This window comes from Phyllobates terribilis, unplaced genomic scaffold (assembly GCF_046119375.1).
Source record: "Phyllobates terribilis strain yellow unplaced genomic scaffold, ASM4611937v1 Scaffold_34__1_contigs__length_13252353, whole genome shotgun sequence".
NCBI classification, from domain to species: domain Eukaryota; kingdom Metazoa; phylum Chordata; class Amphibia; order Anura; family Dendrobatidae; genus Phyllobates; species Phyllobates terribilis.
In genome coordinates, this window is record NW_027362794.1 from 455451 (window position 1) to 474410 (window position 18960).

General features: G+C 41.9%; 1 protein-coding gene across 1 annotated transcript in view; it reads right to left on the minus strand.

The window, feature by feature from the left end:
- Window positions 1–18960, minus strand: part of LOC141180631 (uncharacterized protein C8orf76 homolog) — a 182609-nt gene that overhangs the window by 56397 nt on the left and 107252 nt on the right. The window lies entirely within an intron of this gene.

Sequence of the window (18960 nt, forward strand, 5' to 3'; positions counted from 1 at the left end):
AAAGGATTAGGAGACAAATTCTGCACACTGCGGTACCTGATTCATTTATCCATTGGAGTATAGCGCTAAATGACACTTAGATAGATGGTAAACTTTTGACGGGCTTGGATAAAGTAAAAATAGCAATGAACAATGGAGAGAAATGCAGTACAAACTGATTCATAATGCCATTTATGCTTTCAATTTTTCCTACAAAGATGCTTCATCACATTATTTATGAAAATGCCCAAAATGTAACCTAAAACCAATTTGTTTGATAGAATCAGGCGATGCCCTTCCACCCAAATGGTGTGGGAAGAGACCCTTCTCTATTTAGATAATGTTTGGAGAATTAAAGTACCACAGTCTCCTCGGGCATGTTTATTTCATCATATTGTAACAGAACATCGGGAGAATGGGGACAGAGTTCTGTCTATACAGATAATACATGTCGTTCTTTTGGTGGTTAAAAAATGTCCACTTAGATATTGGTTGAAGAAAGAGACACCTCAATTATCTGAAATAATCAAAACTCTGAAAACCTTATTAGTTTATGACAAACTTGAGTCAGAAAGACAAAAAGAAAAGTCGACGACAGCGTTTTTTCACAAACAGAGATCTTTTAATGAATATAGCAATACACAATCTGATATGTCACAGCTGATGAAAGTATTCTGACACACATCCTGGTATCATACGGAGGAACATAGGGGGCAACAGGATTACTTAAAGTCTAATGGATTCACTTATTTTTACATCTATTCATATAAGGATTTTGGAAAAGTATTTTTTTGCTGTTTTGCATGCGGAGCTAAAAATTCAATCTGTTAAAATTGTGAAAAAAAAATGATTGGATAAATTTCACACTTATTTCTAAAGATGTGGTCTGTGTTGGTAAATGTCATGGAGATTCTAGGATTATAACCTGATTTGTTTGTCTATTTTGTCTCATTAAATAAAGTTTGTTTAAAAAAAAAAAAGATGAGAACACTAGATTCCATCATGACATCATAATTAACCATCACTACTTACAGAAGTGTTTACACCCATATAGTCACTTTGACATTCCGGTGTCATTGCTGTCAGTGAGAAGCTGCATAGCTAATCATATACTGATTGCGCTTGGATTTACTTTGGATTTACTTGAAATGTCTGAAATTCCTTCAGACAGACTTCAGGTGTTAGCACTGCTCCAGGGGATTCTTACCACCTACGCCCCTGACATTGTGCTACCACTACCCGATGGCGTCCTGAGCTTCACTTACCGGCTGGTTATGAAGCTTGTGAGAGACTGCCTGACCAAATACCACAAAGGTCGTATTAGCTCAGAATATCTTGAGCATTTACAGCAAAACATCTGGACACTCGTACAGCAGGTAAATAGCAGGCAATCTGCACAAATCTTATAATAATAATAATAATAGAATATGATAAGGGATTACAAGTTTAAGTTTAACCTGTTCCAAATACTAAGATAAGAATAGCTGGGGACCAAAAATAGGGCATACAGGCTACATGACAAGGGAAATTGAGGTATCTAAAGGGTTAATTGAAATAGGGACAGGAAGGTTGTTACCGTGGGGTGAATGGGATTGGTTAACCTTGTAAGGACCAGGAAATTTGATATTTTTTTGCTGTCATTTTTTCATCACTTTCTTTTAAGAGCCATAACTTTCTTATTTTTCTGTTGGGGTTTGTGAGAAGAGTTGTAGCTTTGAGTGGCTCCATTCTTTTTACCATAAAATATACAGTAGTTTTTGGGGGTTTTGTTTTTACGGCGTTTGTTATGCAGTAAAAATGACCTGGAAAAATGATTTTCCACGTCAGTTCGATTAAGGCGATACCGAATATGCAAAGAAAATTCAGAATATTGCAAAAACATTTTTTTGCTTTGTGTCGCTATATTCTGAGACCCGTAACATTTCTTATTTTTCTGTTGATGGGGCCCAGTGAAGACTTGTTTTTTACGCTGTAAGATATGGAGGAGAGGAAGGAGGATTTAAAAGGCGGTACTTGATAAATAGAGGGTTTGGGGAGATGTGATTTTTAATTGTCACAGGCCGATTTACACAAGTCGTAAGCAGTCATGTGTCTTACTTACATGCCCTAGGTGTGGAGGGTGGACGTGGAGATATAAAGGGAACCTGTCGCCTAAAATAATGCTATTAATATGCACCTTAATCTGCAGGTTAATAGCGTTCTGACACCATGGAGCCGCCACACTGAAATAAACTGTATCCCCCACGCAGCCTCACTCTTTCAGTCATATCGGTGGCGCCGGCAGGCTTTCAGTCACCGTTCTCTGCATAGTGAGCGGCGGCTGTGACCGCACCCGGCACTGACTGACAGCCGGTGCTAATATGGCAGCACAGTGTCAGAATGCTAATAACCTGTATATCAACTCCATATCTGCAGGTTAATAGCATTACTTTACATGACAGGTTCCCTTTAGAGGTTTACAAATGACCGGATCCCTCGTCAGCTGTCATGTAGCATTTGTAGTGCCGATATCAGGAGTAACACGGCGATATAAATGGCGTCCTCCATTCTGCACTTTCTCTCATGATTTTCCTTTCTTGTTTATTTCCATCTCTATAGGCTGAAGAAAAATCCCATAGTGGAGAATTGGCCTTTATTAAACAACTGGCCCAGAATGTCCTGCTTGTACTGGAGTATCCGGCCTACTCCCTGGAGAACCTGGTAAGGAGCCATCGTCTTCTATATCTCATGTCCTTGTTGTCTGATCTTCTCCAGATTACCGTCATATAGCAGAAGCTCAGATTTATGGTGGTAGAGGCCTCCCTGTCCGCTCCAGGCAGACACAGGACATTTTTGGCCGCCTGTCTCTGCAGCTCCATCATCTGTGAGGACAGTCTGTACTCAGCGGTGCGGAGTTAGTATTTCCGCTTCTGTCTCTCTCGATGATCACAATCTTCCTTCTTATAAATGCTGTAGTCCTGATAGAAGATATTGGAGATCAGTTGTAGATACAAGTCCCTTATACAAACCCTGGCAAAAATTATGGAATCACCGGGCTCGGAGGATGTTCATTCAGTTGTTTAATGTTGTTGAAAAAAAAGCAGATCACAGACATGGCACAAAACTAAAGTCATTTCAAATGGCAACTTTAGGGCTATAAGATACACTAAAAGAAATCAAGATTAAAAATGTGGTACTCAGTAAGGGTAATTTTTTTCATACCAAGTAGAGGGAAAAAAATTATGGAATCACTAAATTCTGAAGAAAAAATTATGGAATCACCCTGTAAATTTTCATTTCCAATACTAACACCTGCATCAAATTAGATCTGCTAGTTAGTCTGCATATAAAAAGGAGTGATCACACCTTGGAGAGCTGTTGCACCAAGTGGACTAATATGACTCATGGCTCCAACACGAGAGATGTCAATTGAAACAAATATGGAATCACTCAATTCTGAGGAAAAATTATGGAATCATGGAAAACAAACACACAAAAGAACACTCCAATACATCACTAGTATTTTGTTGCACCACCTCTGGCTTTAATAACAGCTTGCAGTCTCTGAGGCATGGACTTAATGAGTGACAAACAGTACTCTTCATCAATCTGGCTCCAACTTTCTCTGATTGCTGTTGTCAGATCAGCTTTGCATGTTGGAGCTTTGTCATGCACCATTTTCTTCAACTTCCACCAAAGATTTTCAATTGGATTCAGATCCGGACTATTTGCAGGCCATGACATTGACCTTATGTGTCTTCTTTCAAGGAATGTTTTCACAGTTTTTGCTCTATGGCAGGATGCATTATCATCTTGAAAAATGATGTCATCATCCCCAAACATCGTTTCAATTGATGGGATAAGAAGACTGTCCAAAATATCAATGTAAACTTGGGCATTTATTGAAGATGTAATGACAGCCATCTCCCCAATGCCTTTAACTGACATGCAGCCTCATATCATCAATGACTGTGGAAATTTGCATGTTCTCTTCATGCAGTCACCTTTATAAATCTCATTGGAACGGCACCAAACAAAAGTTCCAGCATCATCACCTTGCCCAATGCAGATTCGCGATTCATCACTGAATATGACTTTCATCCAGTCATCCACAGTCCACAATTGCTTTTCCTTAGCCCACTGTAACCTTGTTTTTTTTGTGTTTAGGTGTTAATGATGGCTTATGTTTAGCTTTTCTGTATGTAAATCCCATTTCCTTTCGGCGGTTTCTTACAGTTCGGTCACAGACATTGACTCCAGTTTCCTCCAATTCATTCCTCATTTGTTTTGTTGTGCATTTCCTGTTTTGAAGACATATTGCATTAAGTTTCCAGTCTTGACGCTTTGATGTCTTCCTTGGTCTACCAGTATATTTGCCTTTAACAACCTTCCCATGTTGTTTCTATTTGGTCCATATTTTAGACACAGCTGACTGTGAAAAACCAACATCTTTTGCAACATTGTGTGATGATTTACCTTCTTTTAAGAGTTTGATAATCCTCTAATTTGTTTCAATTGACATCTCTCGTGTTGGAGCCATGAGTCATGTCAGTCCACTTGAAGCAACAGCTCTCCAAGGTGTGATCACTCCTTTTTAGATGCAGACTAACTAGCAGATCTAATTTGATGCAGGTGTTAGTTTTGGAAAATAAAATTTACAGGGTGATTCCATAATTTTTTCTTCAGAATTTAGTGATAACATAAATTTTTTCCCTCTGCTTGGTCTAAAAAAAATTACCCTTACTGAGTACCACATTTTTAATATTGATTTATTTTAGTGTTTCTTAAAGCCCTAAAGTTGCCATTGGAAATTACTTTAGTTTTGTGCCATGTCTGTGATCTGCTTTTTTTTTTTCAACATTAAACAACTAAATGAACATCCTCCGAGCCCGGTGATTCCATAATTTTTGCCAGGGGTTGTATATTAATGTGGATTTACTGGGGGGAGCGGCGTTGTACAGTTCGTCCAATACTGAAATTATCCAGGAAATCCAATGTTTAATCCTTCCTGTCTATTGTATGTGGTAATGTAGTATTTGTGAAATGTTATATTAATTGTATATATTATATCCATCAGGAAACATCTGAAGGCGACTCCAAAGAGGGGCAAAATGGAAATATTGCTGACCCTGATATCAGTCAGCCGGGGCCGAACCCTGATCTGATGGAAGGTAAGCCGGTCATCTAATATTCTACATACAAATATCAAGTTATAGAGAACGGCAGAGAACATGGAGATTTACTCTTCATCCAATGTATGAGGCCGCTGGCGGCTCATGAGCCCCCATGGACTATAATGGAGGGGGTCACAAATGTACAAAGAGGCTCATTGGTCCCCAATCATGTAATTGTTGAGGATTCGGTCAGATCCTGCGCAATGACACGTTCATAGTACAGTATATATATATATATATATATATAGATATGCCATAAATATATACAGTGTGTGCAGAATATCCTTATATCTAGTATATTCCATGTACAGGGGTCTTATTTCCATTATTATATGGATGTGTTATATAAGTGGTGATATAGACTAATACATGTCGTCTCTTTTTTATTTTATCATTATTATAGGAATAACTGTGCCGTCAAATACTGATGGTGGAACATCTGAGCCACCAGAAATCATCCAGGAATCTGCCAGTGTAAGTATCATGGGACGTCTGTATATCATCAGATGACGGGTGGGAATTACACATCCCATATGACAATGGGATATCTCTGCTCTTATGTAGATCAGACCTATTATGTGTGACGGTGGTGTTATTATTCTGTCTCCTCCGTGTGATGTCCCTTATCCTCCCCTGCAGTACAATGATTTATGTGTATGGGGAATATCCCCTTATAATATAATAGTGTCTGTGGGGGGTCCGGCTTTTATCACGTCCTCTACTTCGGTTGCAGTGTAATCAGGGGGGATATAATATAGACGGGAGATGTTCCTGCATCTGGAGCTTTTATCCTCCTGCAGCTTCGTTGTCTTGATGTCATTTCTTATTCCTTTTTAGGCCTTGATCGGATCAGTGAACCCGGGGAGAAATCCTTGTAAGGACGACTTTAATCCTATCAAACTGATCAGCTGTGGAGGATTTGGGTGAGCTTTACTTTGGTATAATATTCATTTCTCAGGGCTCCTTATGACGATGCCTATGTCTCTACGTCTTGCCCCTGCAATGCTACCATAGAGAAATTATGGTTCCACATCACTGTCCACATCTAATTGTCTCTCTTCAGGTCAGTTAGGATGTGACGTGGATGAGGACTTTCCATAGGTGATCATTTATGGAGTGTTATTTTATGGATTTCTAGTGATGGCCGCACATCTAGTATTAACCATTAGTACAGGAGATCACTTGATCAGGTCTATGGATGGACTGTTAGTAAGAATTCATAATAAATCATGGATTTTCTTCCTCCTCAGATCCGTCCACCTAGTTCGCCATACAGACACAAACAAGATATGTGCTATGAAGAAAATGGACAAGCAGAACCTGAAAAAGCCAAAGACCCTTAAATGGGCCTTTCAGGAGAGGGACATCTCTACATTCGCTGATTGTCCCTTTGTGGCCTCCATGTTCTGCTCCTTTCCTACTAAACTTCATCTGTGTATGGTCATGGAGTATGCACCAGGTAGGACACATCCATTGTATTTATATCCAGCCCACATCTGCCTAATCCTAGCACCTTATATATAACCTGAACATGTCCACATGGACGGTTACATGTCCACACCGCATTTACTATAATGTTACTAAGATGCCTTGTGTGTCCTCACTGAGCATGGCGGCAATATCTGCTATGGAGGAAAGGAAGATTTCTCTGTATTTGAACAGTTTTTATAGATGAGAACTTTCACAGAGAAATAAATTAGAGGCTTGTAGATGAGGCCTGGCTCTGTCTCTATGTACAGGGTTCCTCTGCAGTATACGCTCTACATTACACAGTGTATCTCTATATATACCATCCTGTCCCAATATCTCCGCTTGTTTCACATTCACACTCATCATGTGTAATTTACTCTGTAACAGACCCTCACCTGTCATATTTGCTTTTTCCTGTAGGAGGAGACTGTGGCAATCTTCTACAGCACAGGGGTCCTTTACCTATCACCTTGGCCCGTCTGTACATTGCAGAAACAGTCCTTGCTGTGGAATATCTGCACAGCTATGGTGTGGTGCACAGAGACCTGAAGCCTGTAAAGTAAGTGACCCTTGAGGTATAATAAAGGGGATGAAAGTTAGTTTGTTATACAGTCTATGGGTTATTACTTGGGTCTGACACAATCTTTTCTTTTACAGCATCCTGATAACATCAACAGGACATATTAAAGTGACCGATTTTGGAATTTCAAAACTTGGCCTCATGAGACCAACATCAAACATCTATAAGGCTCCAACTAAGGACATCACCAAAGAGTTCTGTGATAAAGAGGTCGGCTTTACTTACAGGATCTTCTACTTTACATATCTCATCTCTTTCTCCTTCTCTGATCATTTCTCATCACATTTCCACTGATGTTATTTGTCGTATGTATTGATCATCATCTCATTCTTCTGTTGTTTTCCAGACTGCTGGCACGTCTAGTTACATGGCCCCAGAAGTTATCCTACAGAAAGGCTATGGAAGACCTGTTGACTGGTGGTCAGTAGGCATCATCCTATATGAATTTCTCTTTGGATATACACCATTTTATAGGGCTTCCCAAAAGGAGAAATTACGCAGTATCCTCAGTGGTAAGTAAAATAATCTGACTGCTTGTCATGTCGCTGTTATTTGGTTTGATTGGTTCCTTGGTTTAGCTTCTAGCTTTTTTTAAGGAAAATGCTTTTTTATGTAAATAAATGAAGAGGTTTTATTTCCAGTAATATTTTCTTTTTATATCACAGATGACGTTGTTTGGAGATGTAATTACTTTCCTCCACCAAATGCTCGGGGCATCATCACTCAGCTACTCAGAAAAAATCCAGAACAAAGACTTGGGACAGGTAATATGATAATAGTATTAATAATGACTTATTACACCTCTGGACAAATGAAGGTGTCCATGAGGATGAGCACTGAAGGTCTCTACCAACGTGTCCATTCCCCATTCTTCATGCTCTAATGTTTAGTACATTTCCTTCATGTTGGCTCTTTTAAATCTCCAGTTCAGATTAACATAAACTGTATAGATACGGAGTAGTTTCTCTGACAATAACTATCGATTTCTTTCTTGTCTTCCTTTTCCAGGAGGGGCACACGAGATCAAAATTCATCCATTTCTGCGTGCCTTAAACTTTAACAACCTTCTAAGTCAGAAGCCTCTGTTCGTTCCTGATCTAAAATCAGATGAGGACACCTGCTACTTTAGCAGTAAGTAAAATGAGACCTTATCAGCAGAAAACTGCTGAGTGTCTTTTCTTTCATTATGTGTGACAATCAGTTCCTATCATAATGAGTAATAACATGGTGACTGTCTGACCGGCTCTTATACTAATAATTTCTCATAACACTTTTACTTTTCAGATCGCTCTGTGCGTTATAAATTTAGGAATTCAGATGATGGGGACACAAGTGAGGACAATGACTGTCCAGAAATCAAAAACTTTGAATCATCTTCTCAAAGGTTTTCCAAAGTAAGTATGTCTAAAGCATGTAGGTCAATAAAATGAATAAAACCTATAATTAGAAAAAAAGTTTAAAAATATATCTATTTATATTTCTTTGTGTTTTTTAGCTATATACCACCAGTACCAAGATGGTGACCATTGAAGAACCTATGTCACCTCCAGAGTGTACCCCTGAGAACAGCGAAAAACACCCAGACTGGTGAGTAGATTATTATTATTATGAGATTTAGCTCTGATATATGCTCAGACACGAGTAACACAAATCTAAATCCAGCATCCACCACCCCATGATAACTGATTACTGTGGATCTGGCTTGTGATTACACAGCAATATCAGTTGATCATTGCAACCAGCCATTCATTCCCAGCTCTTTATAGGCCAATATTACTAGTTAGACTCCATTCTTGCTGGTAGAATGGGGTCCTGAGCAGAGTATCCCCTTCATGATGTCCCAAATGGCCTTACAGACAAGTGTTCTTCATTTTTGTATTGTTTTCACTTGTAATTTACTTGACTTTCTTCTACCAAACAGGCAGAAAGAATCTCCCCCTTCCAAAACTGATGATGGTGACAATCAGTGTGCCACTGCTAAAAAGTGTGAGTCATCCTCGCCCTCATTGTCAGGTATGTACAGATTTATAGACCATCCCATTATAGGCTATGATACAAAAGTGTAATGTGAATCTGCACATGAAGGCTCAGATAATGACTTACTTTATTCCCGCTGCCCCTGAGTATTCAATTTTTTGTTTTAGTAAAATCCACCATACGGTTCCAGAGTTATTGGCAGTTTTATTTAGTGCTAATTTTTATGTTCTTTACAAGGGGGTGGTGCTTACAGGATTATCTGGGGGGGGGAGCGTCTTCAGCCACTTCTTCAGTATTATAGTGTGGTAAAGACCATAAAAATGACCACTAAATAAAAAGGCCCCTGTCTGTGGAACTGTAAGGCGATGTGCTCACTATGCGTTTTTAATCGTTTCCGCAGCGGCAATTCCGCTGCAGAAACGCTTAAAAAACGCTTGGTAGAAGGTCTGCCATGTTCCCCAATGATAATCCGCATCTGCTGTGCACATGCTGCGGAAATTTCCGCTGCGGATTATCATTGCGGAAAAATCCGCAGCACTACCAATTATTTTGCAGAAGTGCTGCGTTTTCACCGCCATTGACTTGCATTGGAACGCATGGAATCCGCATCACTGCATCTGTACATGCGGAATCCATTTGTTTCAATGTGCGGATGGTACTCGGGTCTGGAGAAGAGGAGCCTCTCCTCCAGACCCCCCCTACCATAGAACCTGTAAAAAAAAAGAATAAAATAAAAAATAAATATTATACTTACCTTCTGATGGCCTCCGGTTCCTTGTCTCGGCTTGCCGGCAGATCGCGGTAGACTAAAGGAACTGCGCTGACGTCATTTAGTCATGTGACGGGTCATGCGACCAATGATGTTGGCAGGTCCTTAAATCTACCGCGAGCTGCCGGCAAGCCAAGACAAGGACTCCGGGGGCCATCAGAAGGCAAGTATATTTATTTTTTATTTTTTACCATTCTTTCGATCAAAACGCTTCGCATCCGCATGTCCCTGGCAGGAAAAACGCATGTACAATCCGCGTGTACAATCCGCGTGTACAATCCGCATGCGTTTTTTGTGCCAGGGAGATGCAGAAACGCTCAGGAAAAAATCCGGAGCATTTCTGCATCGTGGGCACATAGCCTAAGGGGGATTTTAATAAAAACCAAAAACAGAGTCCTCAGGGGAGCAGGGGGAATAAAGTAAGAGTGAATTCTGGACACTTAAGACCTGGTGATGAGTCTTCTTTAAACTTACGCTTAAGTGTTATCTGACGGATTATATAAAAACACTTTGGCTTGCTGCAAGTAATGTCATGTTAATAAGGGAGACACCACACGGCCGCACACAGAAAAGCTACAAGTGCATATTAACCAGTTTGAGTAACTCTATAAACATATAAAATTAATCTTTGAGGAGTTTATAATCAACATCTTTTTCTGACTTTTTATTAGAACCTCCAGTTCAGGAGAGAAAGAAATCTGCACTAAATCTGAGAAAACAGCAAAGAACAGATAAAGTGGAAGAGGGGGAAAGTAGTAGGCGAGGTAAGTGTGACGATAATCTCCATGTTGTATGATGTCAGTGAGATAAGTCATGTGGAGCAGATGTCATCTGTCAGTGGTGGGATTGTCACATGTATGATGGCTGACAATGATCCCGCACCTCTGTATGGAGAAGATTCCTCTACCGGCCTCCCACACAGACACCACAGTAGTGTCCTCTAATATGGAGTCCCATTACTTACTTCGGTTTTGCATCTTTTTTATAGGTTCTATCTTCCGCCGGATGATATCATCCTGCCGGCGTGGATTATCCAGGGCTGCTCGCACTATCAGACAAAGCTGCATTTTTGCCCACTGTCAACAGGGCACCAGAAACATCTCAAGGGCAGAAAACCCTCACATCTAGTGCCCTGAAGAAAGTACAGCACATCCACCATCAATGCTGTACCTGCATGGAAAGAGTTGTACCATCTACTGTACCTGCGGCCGTCTGACCAGCAAGAAATATCTGCAAAAGTCAAAGGCCTCCAAGAACATCTTTTCAACCTTCCATGTAATTCTTAATTAAAAAAAAAAAATTAAAATTGATTAATGTCCTTTTGAATTTAATTGAATATTACTGACATTTATGGCATATCAATGCTATACATGTTATATCTGTCCAACGGTTTGGACACCAAACAGAAGATTAGACAAGACTGAAACATACAGTTTGCACAGCAAGTTGTTTTTACATTGCAGTGTATGTTCAATTTAATTTTTATTGAGTGCTTTTCATAAGCGAACCAGGAGGAAACCACCTGAAATAGACATTGTGTGCACAAAAAGTGGAAATCAAGCTAGGTGGAAACATGCCCTGATCCACTGATTTTACAAGAGCTCAGATACTTTTACCTTAGTAGCGCTCTATTTCAGATTCAGACACAAGAACAAGTTGGATTCTGTGCTGTGCATCCTGGGGGTCCCAGCAGTCACAATCCACCAAAATCGTAGCTAAGACTTCAAGCACAGGGGAGGCGAAACATCCGAGTGGGTCACTAACCGATATTACCACTATTTGGTGACCATATAGTGGTAGATAACAGCATATAGATGAGTGAGCACTAAACTGCTCAGATGCTTGTTACTCGAACTGAACAATTCCTAATGCTCGTGTGCTCATTTCAAGTAACAAGTATAATGGAAGTCAATGAGAAATCCGAGCATTTTTCTGGAAGACCCTACAAGGAGGTCTGGGTGGCAGTGAAAATGTACAAATGGATGGAAAAAGTGCTGAATGGAAGGAGAACAGCATGGGGAAGACCCCTGGAGGCATCTCTGACTCCCAGATCGCTGCTGAGAACAATGGTGTGACACTTTTTCTCCACTTTAAGGACTGACAATAAAACATTCCCAATCAATGAGAAATTGCATTTTACAGGAACAAAAATGTTAAAGGGGTTGCCCAGTACTTTAGATTACCCCCACAATGTATCCCCCCTGGGCCCCTAAGGATTTTTGTAATTACCTTACGTTGCAGATAATGCCTGTGAGTGGCGCTATCACTGGCCGCTCACAGGCATCACGTGACCCCCGGCTGCAGCCGGCTCTGATATCCGCTGATGTCACGACAAGTGCTGGCAGCAGCCGGGGGTCTCTCTCTTCCACATTCCACGGTGAATGCCAGGCTGTAGGTGGGGTTACCCTCTGCGTCACACCCGGCATCCACCTCGCGCTCTCCCTCTCCCCATTCATTGGGAACGCACGCGGTGAATGCTGGGTGTGACGCGGGGGGTGATGGCGCCCACAATCCAGCTGTCACGCTTCACTTGTCGTGACGTCAGCGCGGGGTCACGTGATGCCTGTGAGCGGCGCTATCCTTGGCTGCAACGTCAGCTAATTACAAAAATCCTTAGGGGCCCCGTGGGGATACATTGGGGGGGGGTAATCTAAAGTACTGGACAACTTCTTTAAGAATCATTTTTTTCCTGTATAATGACTTAAACCAAAATTTTATTTTTATTAACAAATAGGTAATTTCAGTGTAATTTATGAAGGAAGAAAGAACTGCCAAAAATTAGGGATTCTGATACATCCTGTATTAGAATAAAGGAGGGTCTCATACACATTCTGGTCAATTTGACATATAGTAGTACTTCTAGACTCATAAAGGCTATGCACTAAGTGCAAAATGCAAGTAGTTTCATGCTTTGACTACACCCCACAATTTTTTGGCATCTGTTGGCTTTGCCTCAGAAACAGCATTTTTGATGTCACCCCACAAGTGTTCTATCGGATTAAGATAGGGGTGTAGCATCGGCGTCTCTGCCTCCTGCCCGGCAGAGACTCCGTCCCCATTACCGCCGCGGTCCTGCTCCGGCGTCTTCTGGCCTCCCTGCAGCTGCTGCTGGTGCACGCAGCTTCCCCGGCTCTGTACTTGGGGCGCGCACACGCTCACTCCCTCTTAAAGGGGCCGCGCGCGCCGTCCTAAAAAGTCCCCGGCCAATGGCCGGAGGACTTCCCCTATAAAAGGCACCTCCTCCAATATGGAGGTGCCCGTGCAAGGTTGTAGCTTTGTGTGTTAAACTCTGCTTCAGCCCTCAGGTCCCGCTGCTAGCCTGACTACAAGTCCTGCCTGCCCGCACCAGCCTGACTACCAGTCCTGTCCGCCAGCTTGACTACCAGTCCTGTCCGCCAGCCTGACTACCAGTCCTGTCCGCCAGCCTGACTACCAGTCCTGTCCGCCAGCTTGTCTACTCTCCAGCCCGACAGTCTGCCTACGGTCCAGTCCGCCAGTTTGTCTATGGGCTCAACCCGCCTGCTTGCCTGAAGGCATCTGCCTGTTACCTGCCGTGCCTACCTGTCTGCATGCCAGCCGTGCATGCCAGTGCCCACCTGTCAGCCTACCTGGAGGCTCCTGCTTGTTACCTGCCGTGCCTACCTGTCAGCCTACCTGGAGGCTCCTGCTTGTTACCTGTCGCGCCTGCCTGTCCGTCTGCCCGGATCACCCGTCAGCCTGCCTGCCGTGCTCATCTGCTGTACCGGTCGGTCCCTGCCTTCTGACCCGTGGGAGTCACCTGCTCTCATACAAGGTTGGTACCCAGAGTAGCACCTGGTCCCTCTGCTCGGTCCTTCCCTGGTCACGGAGTCGATTGAACCGCCGTACGACCTTGGTCGGTCCGAGTTGATACCTAGTTACGCCTCTCTGGTCCCCCCTTGCACCGCAGCACAGAGGTTCCACCACCCGGATCCGTAACACCGGGGATTGGGCTGGTCACTCCATAACCTCTATTTTGTTGGACTGGAACCAAGATTTTGATCGTTTACTGGTGTGTTTAGGGTCGTTGTCTTGTTGAAACACCCATTTCAAGGGCATATCCTCTTCAGCGTAAGGCAACATGACCTCTTCAAGTATTTTAATATATGCAAACTGGTCCATAATCCCTGGTATGCGGTAAATAGGTCTGGCACCATAGTAAGAGAAACGTGCCCATATCATGATGCTTGCTCCACCATGCTTCACTGTCTTCAGAGTGTACTGTGGCTTGAATGCAGAGTTTAGGGGTCGTCTGACGAACTGTCTGTGCCCATTGGACCCAAAAAGAACAATTTTACTTTCATCAGTCCACAAAATGTTTCTCCACTTCTCTTTAGGCTAGTTGATGAGTTCTTGGACAAATTGTATCCGCTTCAGTACATGTCTTTTTTTAACAGTGGGACTTTGCGGGGACTTCATGCTAAGAGATTAGCTTCACACAGGCATCTTCTAACTGTCACAGTACTCACAGGTAACTTGAGACGGTCTTTGATCATCCTGGAGCTGATCATTGGCTGAACCTTTTCCATTCTGGATATTCTTCGATCCATTCGAATGGTAGTCTTCTGTTTTTTTTCCACGTCTCTCTGGTTTTGCTTTCCATTTTAAAGCATTGGAGATCATTTTAGCTGAACAGCCTATCATAGTCTGCACTTCTATATAATTTTTACCCTTTCCAAACAACTTTTTAATCAAAGTACGCTGTTCTTCTGAACAATGTCTCAAATGACCCAGATTTCTCAGGCTTTCAAGGAGAAATGCATGTACAACATGTGCTGGCTTCATCCTTAAATAAGGGCCACCTGATTCATACCTGTGTCTTCACAGAATGATTGACCTCACTATTGAACTCCACACTGCTATTATTTTGAACACACCCCCTAACAATTAATTATTCAAATACACCGACTCAAAAACATGCAGATCATGAATGCGGAGTCTGTTGGTTTTCTTAGAATCTACTGCACCAACTGGTAAATTGTTTGACATGTGGTAATATAATTTATAAATCATATATAGCAACTATAGTGGATTTAAAACTTAACTTTTACTATTAAGAATAAAAGATTTGGCAATCCTCAATACAAAATTGACAATACACATAACAAATATGTTAAAAACTATAAAATATGTCCATGTCCCTGTTTAGGATCATACTCTGACAATAGTCAAAAAGGTGGCAACAAGGCATCAGTGAATACCTATATAAATATATAACATGTTACAACTAAACCAGACAATAAAGTCCAGAAATTGTATACAGTAGGGCCAATGGATATAAGGAAAGATCTCACCAAATTCGCTGGTCTCCAAATTCCTCCAACAGGTCCTCATCCATAAAGGCCCAAATCATGGAGTCCAAGGGGTTGATTATCCCTGTCAGTCTCCATAATCTTGACTGACCCTCAAACCCCAAGACTCCCGCCCTTACAAGGGCAGTCAAGAGGTGACCCTGAAAACCTGGACAGCCCTGAACTGACCCTATGCGCCTCCCGACGCGTTTCTTCAAAAATCTTGAGTCATCAGGGGATTGGCACAAAAAACTGTAGAATATAGGGCTGGGAACTGGGCTGGGAACCCTCTATCTGGGTTGTAATTTTAGGCAATGGCAGATTCCATAGAGGCTGCCAGCAATTTATAGCATGTCTAAATCAGGGAGTGTGGACACCTGGAGAGTGGTGCCCCACCCCTTAGTTATGTAGATGTGTCGTAATTGGTAGATTCAAAAATAAACTAATCAAGTGGACCTATCCAAGACATTCTCACCTTATTTGGGCAAATAGGATTACAAAACCACCCATATCTGTGACCCTGCAATAAACAGAGGGCACGCCCCTATAACCAGATTTAATATTATATCTCATGTTTGTGGACCGCCGGTTGGTTCCGGGATGTATGCGCCACTATGCTATTATGGAACGCTGTATGCTCTCCACAGGATTTCCGGGGGAGCCGCAAACTATGCTGTATGCGCTCCACAGTTTCCCTACTATATTTCCGGGGGAGCCGCAAACTTCGTTTCCGGTACGCCGGCACGTCACTTCCGGTACGCTGGAACGCACCCTGCGTGCCAAGTAGATGGGGCGCACCATTAGCGACACGTATGCACGTCACTTCCGGTGCACTGGAGCGCAGAATACGTTTGAGGGTCAGTCAACATTATAGGGACTGAAAGGGATAATCAACACCTTGGACTCCATGATTTGGGCCTTTATGGATGAGGACCTGTTGGAGGAATTTGGAGACCAGCGAATTTGGTGAGATCTTTCCTTATATCCATTGGCCCTACTGTATACAATTTCTGGACTTTATTGTTTGGTTTTGTTGTAACATGTTATATATTTATATAGGTATTCACTGATGCCTTGTTGCCACTTTTTTGACTATTGTCAGAGTATGATCCTATACAGGGACATGGGCACATTTTCTACTTTTTAACATATTTGTTATGTGTATTGTCAATTTTGTATAGAGGATTGCCAAATCTTTTATTCTTGATAGTAAAAGTTAAGTTTTAAATCCCTATACTTGGTATATACAGTTACTGTAGGTCCATATATATTTGGACAGAGACAACATTTTTCTAATTTTGGTTCTAGACATTGCAACAATGAATTTAAAAAAAATAATTCAGATGCAGTTGAAGTTCAGACTTTCAGCTTTCATTTGAGGGTATCCACATTAAAATTGGATGAAGGGTTTAGGAGTTTCAGCTCCTTAACATGTGCCACCCTGTTTTTAAAGGGACCAAAAGTAATTGGACAATTGACTCCAAGGCTATTTCATGGACAGGTGTGAGCAATCCCTTCGTTATGTCATTCTCAATTAAGCAGATAAAAGGCTTGGAGTTGATTTGAGCTGTGGTGCTTGCATTTGGAAGGTTTTGATGTGAAGTAAACATGCGGTCAAAGGAGCTCTCCATGCAGGTGAAACAAGCCATCCTTAAGCTGCAAAAACAGAGAAAACCCATCCGAGAAATTGCTACAATATTAGGAGTGGCAAAATCTACAGTTTGGTACATCCTGAGAAAGAAAGAAAGAAAGCACTGGTGAACTCATCAATGCAAAAAGACCTGGGCGCCCACGGAAGACAACAGTGGTGGATGATAACAGAATAATCTCCATGGTGAAGAGAAACCCCTTCACAACAGCCAACCAAGTGAACAACACTCTCCAGGAGGTAGGCATATCAATATTCAAATCTAGCATAAAGAGAAGACTGCATGAAAGTAAATACAGAGGGTTCACTGCACGGTGCAAGCCACTCATAAGAATCAAGAATAAAAAGGCTAGACTGGACTTTGCTAAAAAAAAACATCTAAAAAAGCCAGCACAGTTCTGGAAGAACATTCTGTGGACAGATGAAACCAAGATCAACCTCTACCAGAATGATTGAAAGAGAAAAGTATGGCGAAGGCGTGGTACAGCTCATGATCCAAAGCATACCACATCATCTGTAAAACACGGCGGAGGCAGTGTGATGGCTTGGGCATGCATGGCTGCCAGTGGCACTGGGTCACTAGTGTTTATTGATGATGTGACACAGGACAGAAGCAGACGAATGAATTGTGATGTATTCAGAGCCATACTGTGTGCTCAGATCCACCCAAATGCAGCCAAACTGATTGGTCGTCGTTTCATACTACAGATGGACAATGACCCAAAACATAAAGCCAAAGCAACCCAGGAGTTTATTAAAGCAAAGAAGTGGAATATTCTTGAATGGCCAAGTCAGTCACCTGATCTCAACCCAATTAAGCATGCATTTCACTTGTTAAAGACTAAACTTCAGACAGAAAGGCCCACAAACAAACAGCAACTGAAAACCACCGCAGTGAAGGCCAGGCATCAAAAAGGAGGAAACACAGCGTCTGGTGATGTCCATGAGTTCAAGACTTCAGGCAGTCATTGCCAACAAAGGGTTTTCAACCAAGTACTAGAAATGAACATTTTATTTACAATTATTTAATCTGTCCAATTACTTTTGGTCCCTTTAAAAACAGGGTGGCACATGTTGAGGAGCTGAAACTCCTAAACCCTTCATCCAATTTTAATGTGGATACCCTCAAATGAAAGCTGAAAGTCTGAACTTCAACTGCATCTGAATTGTTTTGTTTAAAATTCATTGTGGTAATATCTAGAATCAAAATTAGAAAAATATTGTCTCTGTCCAAATATATATGGACCTAACTGTATGATTTTCGAATTGTGGACTTGGCAGGAGGGGCAACCCACACATATTGCCTCCCCTTGAATTTTGCTGTTAATGTTTAATATAATTTATACCAAAAACAGTGATCAATCTGGTTAGTCATATTGGACTGCTATTATTTTGAATACTACTGTACATACAGCGCCGGACTGGGGTGTCTGGGGCCCACCAGGGACATTGACTCCAGGGGCCCACCCACCTTTCAGCTATTTGCAAATACCTGTTAGCCGTTATACCCATTATATTGTCGGCTCCTGCATATCACTGTGCGCTCACAAGAACTGCGATGTACAATTACTGTAGTTTGCATTAAAGGGTTTTTATTGGTGAAAACAAGTTATCAGCGATGCACAGGTTGGGAAGGTGATCACTTATTTATTGGTGGAATCCGCACTGTCAGAAGATTGTGGCACTTTGAATATTTGGTGAGATTTTTACCTCTGTATTTATAAGACAAAACCAGGAGTGGAGCAATCTGAGGTAATGTTTTATGCATTTCTCACCCACTCCTGGTTTTGTCTTATAAATATGTGGCACCCCAGGGGTCTGGTTACCACAGTAATAGAAATATTATGTCTGAGAGCAAGTGGGAGGTTTCCTGGTCAGGAGCCCTTAAACATGCAACACCTCCTGTCCAGTCCTGGGAGGGGAGGAATCTGCCCTTATAAACTGGGTCTGGGGCGGGGTTAGGGAGAACAAGCAGACACAGGGAAAGTAACAGCAAGGAGCTCTGTAGGAGCAGGAGCTGAAGACCAGGGGCTGGAGCTGAGCAGAGCTCGCCCTGGCAGAAGAATCTAAGTACC